We start from the raw sequence: 7,670 nt of genomic DNA, 5'->3' as shown, positions 1-7,670 counted from the left end.
GACCAGTGAACGGCCCGCCGATTGAACGAGATCGCAAACTCCTGGCGCCGCCGCTGCAGCCCCGCCGAAGCGACCGGCCTTACATAGTGCGCAAGGCCGGGGCGGGCTCTGGGCCTGAGCCTCTAAGCCCGCCCAGGCCGCTGGTGGTGCGGCGCGGACGGGGGCGGAGCTGGGCCGCGCGTGACAGGGGTGGGCGGGCCCGGGCCGCCGCGGGCACCTGGGGCTCGGACCCGGTCTCTGCTCCCGCGTGGAGTCGGCCTCGGCGGGCCTCGGTGGGCCTATCCTTGAGTTTACATCCGAAGGAGCCCTGGCTGGGCTGAGGAAGGCCGCGAGACTCGTGACCTCGGCGGCGTTTGAGGCCGAGCTCGCTGGCCCAGCGCGGAGCCCGGGCGAGCCGGAAGCTAGGCTCAGGTATTAAAAATACTGCATCGCCCCTCACCCCTTACCGAAGCCAAAAGGGGCACTGTGACTGGCCCAAGGTCTCGTTGCTAGTTTACTGCCCTTGACACCGCCCATTTTTGTAAGAGTGACCAGGATTATCTTGAAACCGGAACCGTTAACTACCCCAATGGAGAGCCTGGGAGCAAGGACTTAATTCGAATCCAAATGCCCTTTACATATTTTGGTCTGTAACAAGCCCTTTTGTTGTCCTTTAACTTCAAACAAATGTAAATTTTAACTTCGAGATTATTGACGATCCCAGCCTAGGATTAAATGTTCCCCTCAGGTTAGTTATTTCTGTACAGAGTTAAGAGTTGAAGGGTAATTCAAAAAAGCAACTAGGTGATTCTAAAGCTTCACTGTCCCATAGAATAAATAGCTACATTTGTAATTTAAAATTTTCTAGTAGTCATATTAATAAAGTTACCAGATTTAGCACATAAAAGTATAGGACACCCATTTAAAATTTGAATTTCTGATAAACAACGAATTTTTTTTTTTGGCCTCGCCATGTGACTTCCGGCGTCTCAGTTCTCCCACCAGGGATTGAACCCCGCCCACGCCAGTGAAAGCCGGGAATCCTAACCATCAGGCCACCCAGAACTCCCAAACAACAAATAATTTTATACTAATAAAATATGCGCAGGGACATATGAAATTCAGATGTATTGTGTAGGGCAACCTTACATAATAAAGTCAAAAGAAATGGGTAAAATTAATAATATATTTAATCCAATATATCCATAACATTATTTCATAACGTAATCAATATAGAATTTATTGAAATATTTTACATTCTTACATAAATAAGATCTTATATTTTTTAAATTTTCATACTAAATCTTAAGAATCCAGTGTGCATTTTATAACACATTTCTCTTTGTGTTAGCTACACTTTAAGAGCTCAGTAGCCACATGTAGCTTGTGGGCTATCTTATTGCACAACACTGTTCTAAGGCCTTTTAGAACTAGGGTTGCTAAATTTAACATTGGAGCATTTTCCTTTTTATAATAATAATGGCTTAGTGATCGAAAGAGAACTAAGTGCACACTTTTAAATGTAATCTGTTGGATAAACTATTTAATAGTGATTGTATTCTACACTGAAAATAAAAAGAGAGGGGGAAGCTAACCTTGCCAGCATGTTTTACACAAAGAAATAATCATTTCCATAAAGCACAGATTTCTTTTTTTATAAATTTATTTATTTTATTTTTATTTTTGGCTGTGTTGGGTCTTCATTGCTGCCTGTGGGCTTTCTCTAGTTGCGGTGAGCGGGGGCTACTCTTTGTTGCAGTGCGCGGGCTTCTCATTGCGGTGGCTTCTCTTGTTGTGGAGCCTGGGCTCTAGAGTGCAGGCTCAGTAGTTGTGGCATACAGATTTAGTTGCTCTGTGGCATGTGGGATCTTCCTGGACCAGGGCTCAAACCTGTGTCCCCTGTATTGGCAGGCAGATTCTTAACGATTGTGCCACCTGGGAAGTCCACAGTAGATGTTTTTTAAAAATTAGGCTAAAATTCTTAACACAGGTCTTAGTCATTTCCTTTATACTTACTATCCAATATTCCTGCCTCTTAAAGACACCCGGCTAGGATTAAATGTACTTAATCCTTTCTAACATCTTATCTCAAGTAACAGTCCTTTACTGGAACTAACAGAAAAGGAAAACCGAGCTTCTTGAACATAAACTTTTTTTCTCGTATCAACTCTCAAAATTGTTTTAATATTTCAAAGTAAACGAAAGCTTCTATGAGAAAAATGCTGACCTGTGTCCAGACCAAACAAGGTGAAAAAGTCTTATTTTAAGAAATATCAGTTGGGCATCAGAAAACAGTCCTGAAAGGGTTTGGGAACAATTCACCAGGCTACCAAAGAAGCTGCAGATCCTGAAAAGAAAACAAACCATTTCTCATAAATGGCTTGTCCACATGCACAAAGCCAGGAGCAACTCAGGGCCTTCCAATCCTTGGTGGGGCAGGGATTACTCTTTGAATGTTATTTGAACTGCATCTTTTATTTATTTATTTATTATTACTATTTTCTAAATTATTTATTTATTTTTGGCTGTGTTGGGTCTTCGTTGCTGCCTGTGGGCCTTCTCTAGTCGTAGGGAGTGGGGGCTAGTCTTCCTTGCGGTGCACGGGCTTCTCATTGAGGTGGCTTCTCTTTTTGTGGAGCATGGACTCTAGGCACGCAGGCTTCAGTAGTTGCAGCACTTGGGCTCAGTAGTTGTGGCTCGCAGGCTCTAGAGCGCAGGCTCAGTAGTTGTGGCACATGGGCTTAGTTGTTCCGCGGCATGTGGGATCTTCCCGGACCAGGGATCGAACCCGTGTCCCCTGCATTGGCAGGTGGATTCTTAACCACTGCGCCACCAGGAAAGCCCTGAATTGCATCTTTTAAAAGAGAGATTGAACTCAGAATCTGAGAGAATCAGTTACCTGAGGCCCTTTAACCCTCAAAATTCTGAATTGGGATGTTCCTATTTTATAAATAAGAGAAAATAAAACTGATTTATATGGTAGATAGCAGATTCAGTGTTAGAACCCTAGATTAAAGGAATTAAAATGTTAGCAGATGTGGTAGTTGTTCTCCAAGCCAGCACCCTATGATCCTTGAATCCTGGTATTATGTAACAAAAATCAAAATGGAGTCAGTATTGCTAAGAGAGCTTTATAAAATGGAGGCAGAGGCCATTAAAGAAGTGTGATTTATGGACATCTCAGTCTGGATGAAATCTGACGTTTTGACCTGATGCAGACATCCAGAACACCTACCAGAAACTCAAGCTAATTACTGGGACCCTTACCCTAAATTAACTTGTGATAGTCTATCTACTTATCAGACTCCTACCCTAAAACAACTCATGATTCCTTAAGGACAATTATTTTCTGACATGCATCAGAGTCAATTATAATTCTTGCCAGGCAACTTTTAACAACCTCCGTGGCTTTTTGTCTGTATAAGCCCCTGACTCTTTCTCTTCCATGGAACGAACACGCCTTCAGGGTTACCCTAATCTGTGTCTCCCAAATTGCAATTCTTTTTTTTTAAATTTATTTTTATTTTTTAAATATATTTTTTTATGTGGACCATTTTTAAAAAGTCTTTTTTGAATTTGTTACAGTATTGCTTCTGTTTTCTGTTTTGGTTTTTTGGATGTGGGATCTTAGCTCCCCAACCAGGGGTTGAACCTGCACCCCATGCATTGGAAGGTGAAGTCTTAACCACTGGACCACCAGGGAAGTCCCCCAAATTGCAATTCTTAAGACCCCAAGTAAACTCTTTTCTTACTTACAGCCTCCTGCTTTTTTTTTTTTTTTGGTTGACAGTATTCATATCCTTGTGTAGGCTCCCCCCACTTCATACCAGGATTGGTCTGTGTGACCAACAGCATATAGCACAAGTGATGTTTCTTCACTTCAGTGATTACATTACAAAGTGACTTCCCTCTTAGATGTTTTCCCTCCCTCTCTCTCTCTCTCTATCTCTTTCTTTGGGAGAAGCAATCTGCCTGCCATGTTGTAAGCAGCCCTTTGAGTGTCCCAGGTGATGGCAAAGAATGAAGACTTCTGCCAACAGCCAATAAGGAGCTGAGGTGCTCTGACCGGATGTGAGTGAGCTTGTGAGCGACAACTTCAGCATTAGTTGAGTGTTTAGATGACTGAAGACCTAGCCAATAGCTTGACTGCAAACTCATGAGAAACCGTGAACCAGAACCACCCAGCTAAGGTAGCTCCCAGATTCCTGAACTTTATCAATTGTGAGAGATAAATGTTCATTGTCTTAAGCTGCTACATTTTGGGGTACTTTGTTATGCAGCAATATATAACTAATGCACAGATTATTGAACAATATGTTGAATTAAAATACAGAAGAATAAACATCTGTAACTCCTTGATTTGTTTTACCTTCTATTCAACAGAATTTTTAATTTATTTCTCTGACAAGAGACAGCATAGTGTATGAGACAGCATAGTGTAGCATAACCTCTGTATAAAGATCAGTATTCAATTGCTGACTCCTTCAAGTCCTAGCTTGGCAAGTTTTTATTTATTTAATTTATTTTTTGGCTGTGTTGGGTCTTAGTTGCGGCACGCGGGATCTTCATTGAGGCATGCGGGATCTTTTGTTGCGGTGCGTGTGCTCTTCCTTGCAGCGCACAGGCTTCTCTCTAGTTGTGGCGTGTGGGTTTTCTCTCTCTGGTTGTGGCACGTGGGCTCCAGAGCGCGTGGGCGCTGTAATTTGCGGCATGTGGGCTCTCTCGTTGGGGCGCGCGAGCTCAGTAGTTATGGTACGTGGGCTTAGTGGCCCCACGGCATGTGGGATCTTAGTTCCCTGACCAGGGATTGAACCCGCGTCCCCTGCATTGTAAGGCATATTCTTTACCACTGGACCACCAGGGAAGTCCCTTGGCCAGTTTTTAAAGCTTTCCAAGCCTCAAATTCCCAGATGATAGTGCTTAGCTCAGTGCCTAGGACACATTAAGTGTGAAATAAGTATTAGCCATAATTAATAGTTTTATTTTGATTACTGACTCTAAAGAAGCACCTTTGGACGTGTCTGTAGGTTGTGTGGGATGAAGTAGTCAGTACTTACTTGCCTGAGGAAGAGGAAGCCTCCAAAGAAAGAACTCCTTTGAGAAAAAAAAGCATAGAGAGTCCAGGCTTAGTCCAGTATTAGAGCTTCTGCATCAGAATGGAGGAGGATTCAGAGGGTCTGTCCAGCCTCTGCTGTTGACCCCACAGGTCGTGTATGGATTTTATAGAAAAGGGACCTTGAGTAAAATCTGAAATAGCTATTTTTGCCAAGATCTCTATGAGACATTGTTTGCGTTGGTCTCATAACATCCGAGTGTGACCCAAGAGTGAAGGAACAGGATTCTATCCACCTCATCAGACAACATCCCAAGTGGCATGTCATTACCTATGCATATCAGCATTTTGGTTACAGTAGAGCAGCTGCATCTGAGCTTGGCATAGCAGGACTTCAGGTGTCAGTGGGTATGCAGCACTTTTGTGCTGTTCTCCAGGGGTCCACTACAGATACATCTCAGAAAAAAAAAAAAAAAAGATAAAAGTCTTTGTTCATGAGCCCAACTGTGGTTGGAGGTTTGACTTTGAAGGAGATTGGAGTTGCACAAACAGAAGGGCCAGAGAAATCACATTTGTACTGTTATTATGATTCTACATTTTAATGCTAGTCTATTTTGGCCTGGACAGATAGGTAACTAATCATGAAGAGAATGGGCCTTGAAATATTCTGCAGACTAGAAAATTATATAATCAAATACTTTGAACAATTTTTTAAGGACTTAGATGTCCAGACTTTTCCTTTGAATGAGTATAATTTCCAATGTGAAAACCCACAATTTGGCTTCAAGAGACACATGCGAGTTTTAAAATCCCATATAAATAATTACTCACTGCCACAAACTTGAGTGGGGGTAGGAATGTAAACTTGTTCCCTTCAGGTATACCTACATAAAGTGAGATGTGAAATAGGCTGCTTCTATTTTAAAGGCTGGTTATCACATTCTAGAATAGATGGAAAAGACATTGGAGACAGCTAATGTTAGAAATACAAGTTTTCCCCAAAGGCTTTTATGTATGTATGTGACACAGAAGGAAAATGTGTTCATTAATGTTATTTACTTCTTCGTTCATTCAGCAAATATTTGAAAAGGTTGTTATGTGCCCAACCCTGTTCTGGGAATTGAGAAAAGAAACAAGATTTCTGTTCTCACGGAGTTCACATTTTAGTTGTGGGATGGTGCTACTGACAATAAACTTGTGAAGATAAATAAGAATTTCAAATAGTGGTTAAGTGACAAGTAGAGATAAAAGAGCATGATGGTGTAAAGAGTGACTGTCAGTGGGTGGCTACTTTAGACTGGTGAGTGAATATTTTTCTGAGAAGGTGATATCTGAGCTGAGACACAAGGGTGAGAAGGAAACTATCATGTGAGGAATTGGGAAGACAGTGTTCCAAGCAGAGGAGCAGCAAGTGCAAAGGCTGTGAAGTGAGGGCATGCGCTTGGGGTGTTGGAACAACAGAGAGAAGACCAGCGTGACTGGAACATAGTGGTCAAAGTGAGTAGTGGTGGGACATAAGGTCAGAGATGTTGGCAAGTGGCCAGATCATCTAGTGCCTTGTAGACAGTGGCAAGGAGTTTGAATTTCATACTTGGTGCAATGAGAAACCATCAGAGCATTTTTAAGCAGAGAAAGGATAAGGTGTGATTTCTATCATTAAAAGAGTGCTCTGCCTCTGTATAGATAATTGACTGTAGAGGACAAGCATGAAAACAGGTCAACTTGTTAGGAAGCTATTGCAGCATCCCAGGCAAGAGCCTTGGATGGCCTGAAGTAGAGTGGTATCTGTGGAAGAGATACATGGATGAATTCAGAATACATTTTGCAAGCAAAAGGTAACATGACTTATTATTGGATATGGGCATGAGAGAAGAAATTAAGGGTGACTCCTGGATTTTTGGCTTAAGCAATTTGGTGCCAGTTTTTGGAATGAGGAAATTGGGTGGGATAGGGGGTTTAGGAAATTAAGAGTTTTGCTTTATTTTAATTAAAACATTTTTTATCATGGTAAAATACACATAAAATTTATCGTCCTCTTTTTAAGTGTATGGTTCAGTGGCATTAAGTGTGTTCACATTGTTTTACAACTATCACCATTATCCATTTCTAGAACTCTTTTCATCTTGCAAAATTGAAACTCTGTGTTCATTAAACAATAACTGCGCACTCCTCACTCCCCCCAGCCCCTAGCAACCACCCTTGTACTTTCTGTCTCTATGAATTTGACTGTTTTACGTGCCTCATATAAATAGAATCATACAGTATTTGTCCTTTTGTGACTGCTTATTTCAGTAAGCATAATGTCCTCAAGGTTCATCTGTGCTATGGCATGTGAAAGAATTTTCTTCCTTTTTTTTTTTTTTTTTTTTTTTCTAGCGGTACACGGGCCTGTCATGGCCTCTCCCGCTGCGGAGCACAAGCTCTGGACACGCAGGCTCAGAGGCCATGGCTCACGGGCCTATCCGCTCTGCGGCATGTGGGATCTTCCCTGACCGGGGCACGAACCCGTGTCCCCTGCATCAGCAGGCGGACTCTCAACCACTGCGCCACCAGGGAAGCCCTAATTTTCTTCCTTTTTAAGGCTGAATCATATTCCACTGTATGTATGAGTAGTATTCCACAGTTTGTTTTTCCATTC

At 42.3% G+C, this 7,670-nt stretch overlaps 1 long non-coding RNA gene across 3 annotated transcripts in view; it reads left to right on the top strand.

The window, feature by feature from the left end:
• Positions 1–4: 4 nt before the first annotated feature.
• Positions 5–7,670, top strand: part of LOC137221645 (uncharacterized) — a 54,406-nt gene continuing 46,740 nt past the window's right edge. The window contains exons 1-2 of one of the 3 annotated variants that reach the window (XR_010942093.1): positions 141–411; positions 3,944–4,169. This is a non-coding gene — a long non-coding RNA (uncharacterized lncRNA). Of the gene's footprint in view, positions 412–3,943; positions 4,170–7,670 lie in introns of all 3 variants that reach the window. The other 2 variants (XR_010942095.1, XR_010942092.1) reach the window with 2 other exon arrangements.

This window comes from Pseudorca crassidens, chromosome 3 (assembly GCF_039906515.1).
Source record: "Pseudorca crassidens isolate mPseCra1 chromosome 3, mPseCra1.hap1, whole genome shotgun sequence".
Taxonomy (NCBI): domain Eukaryota; kingdom Metazoa; phylum Chordata; class Mammalia; order Artiodactyla; family Delphinidae; genus Pseudorca; species Pseudorca crassidens.
Note: the sequence above shows the minus strand (reverse complement) of the source record. Positions and strands in the feature narration are given on the sequence as shown.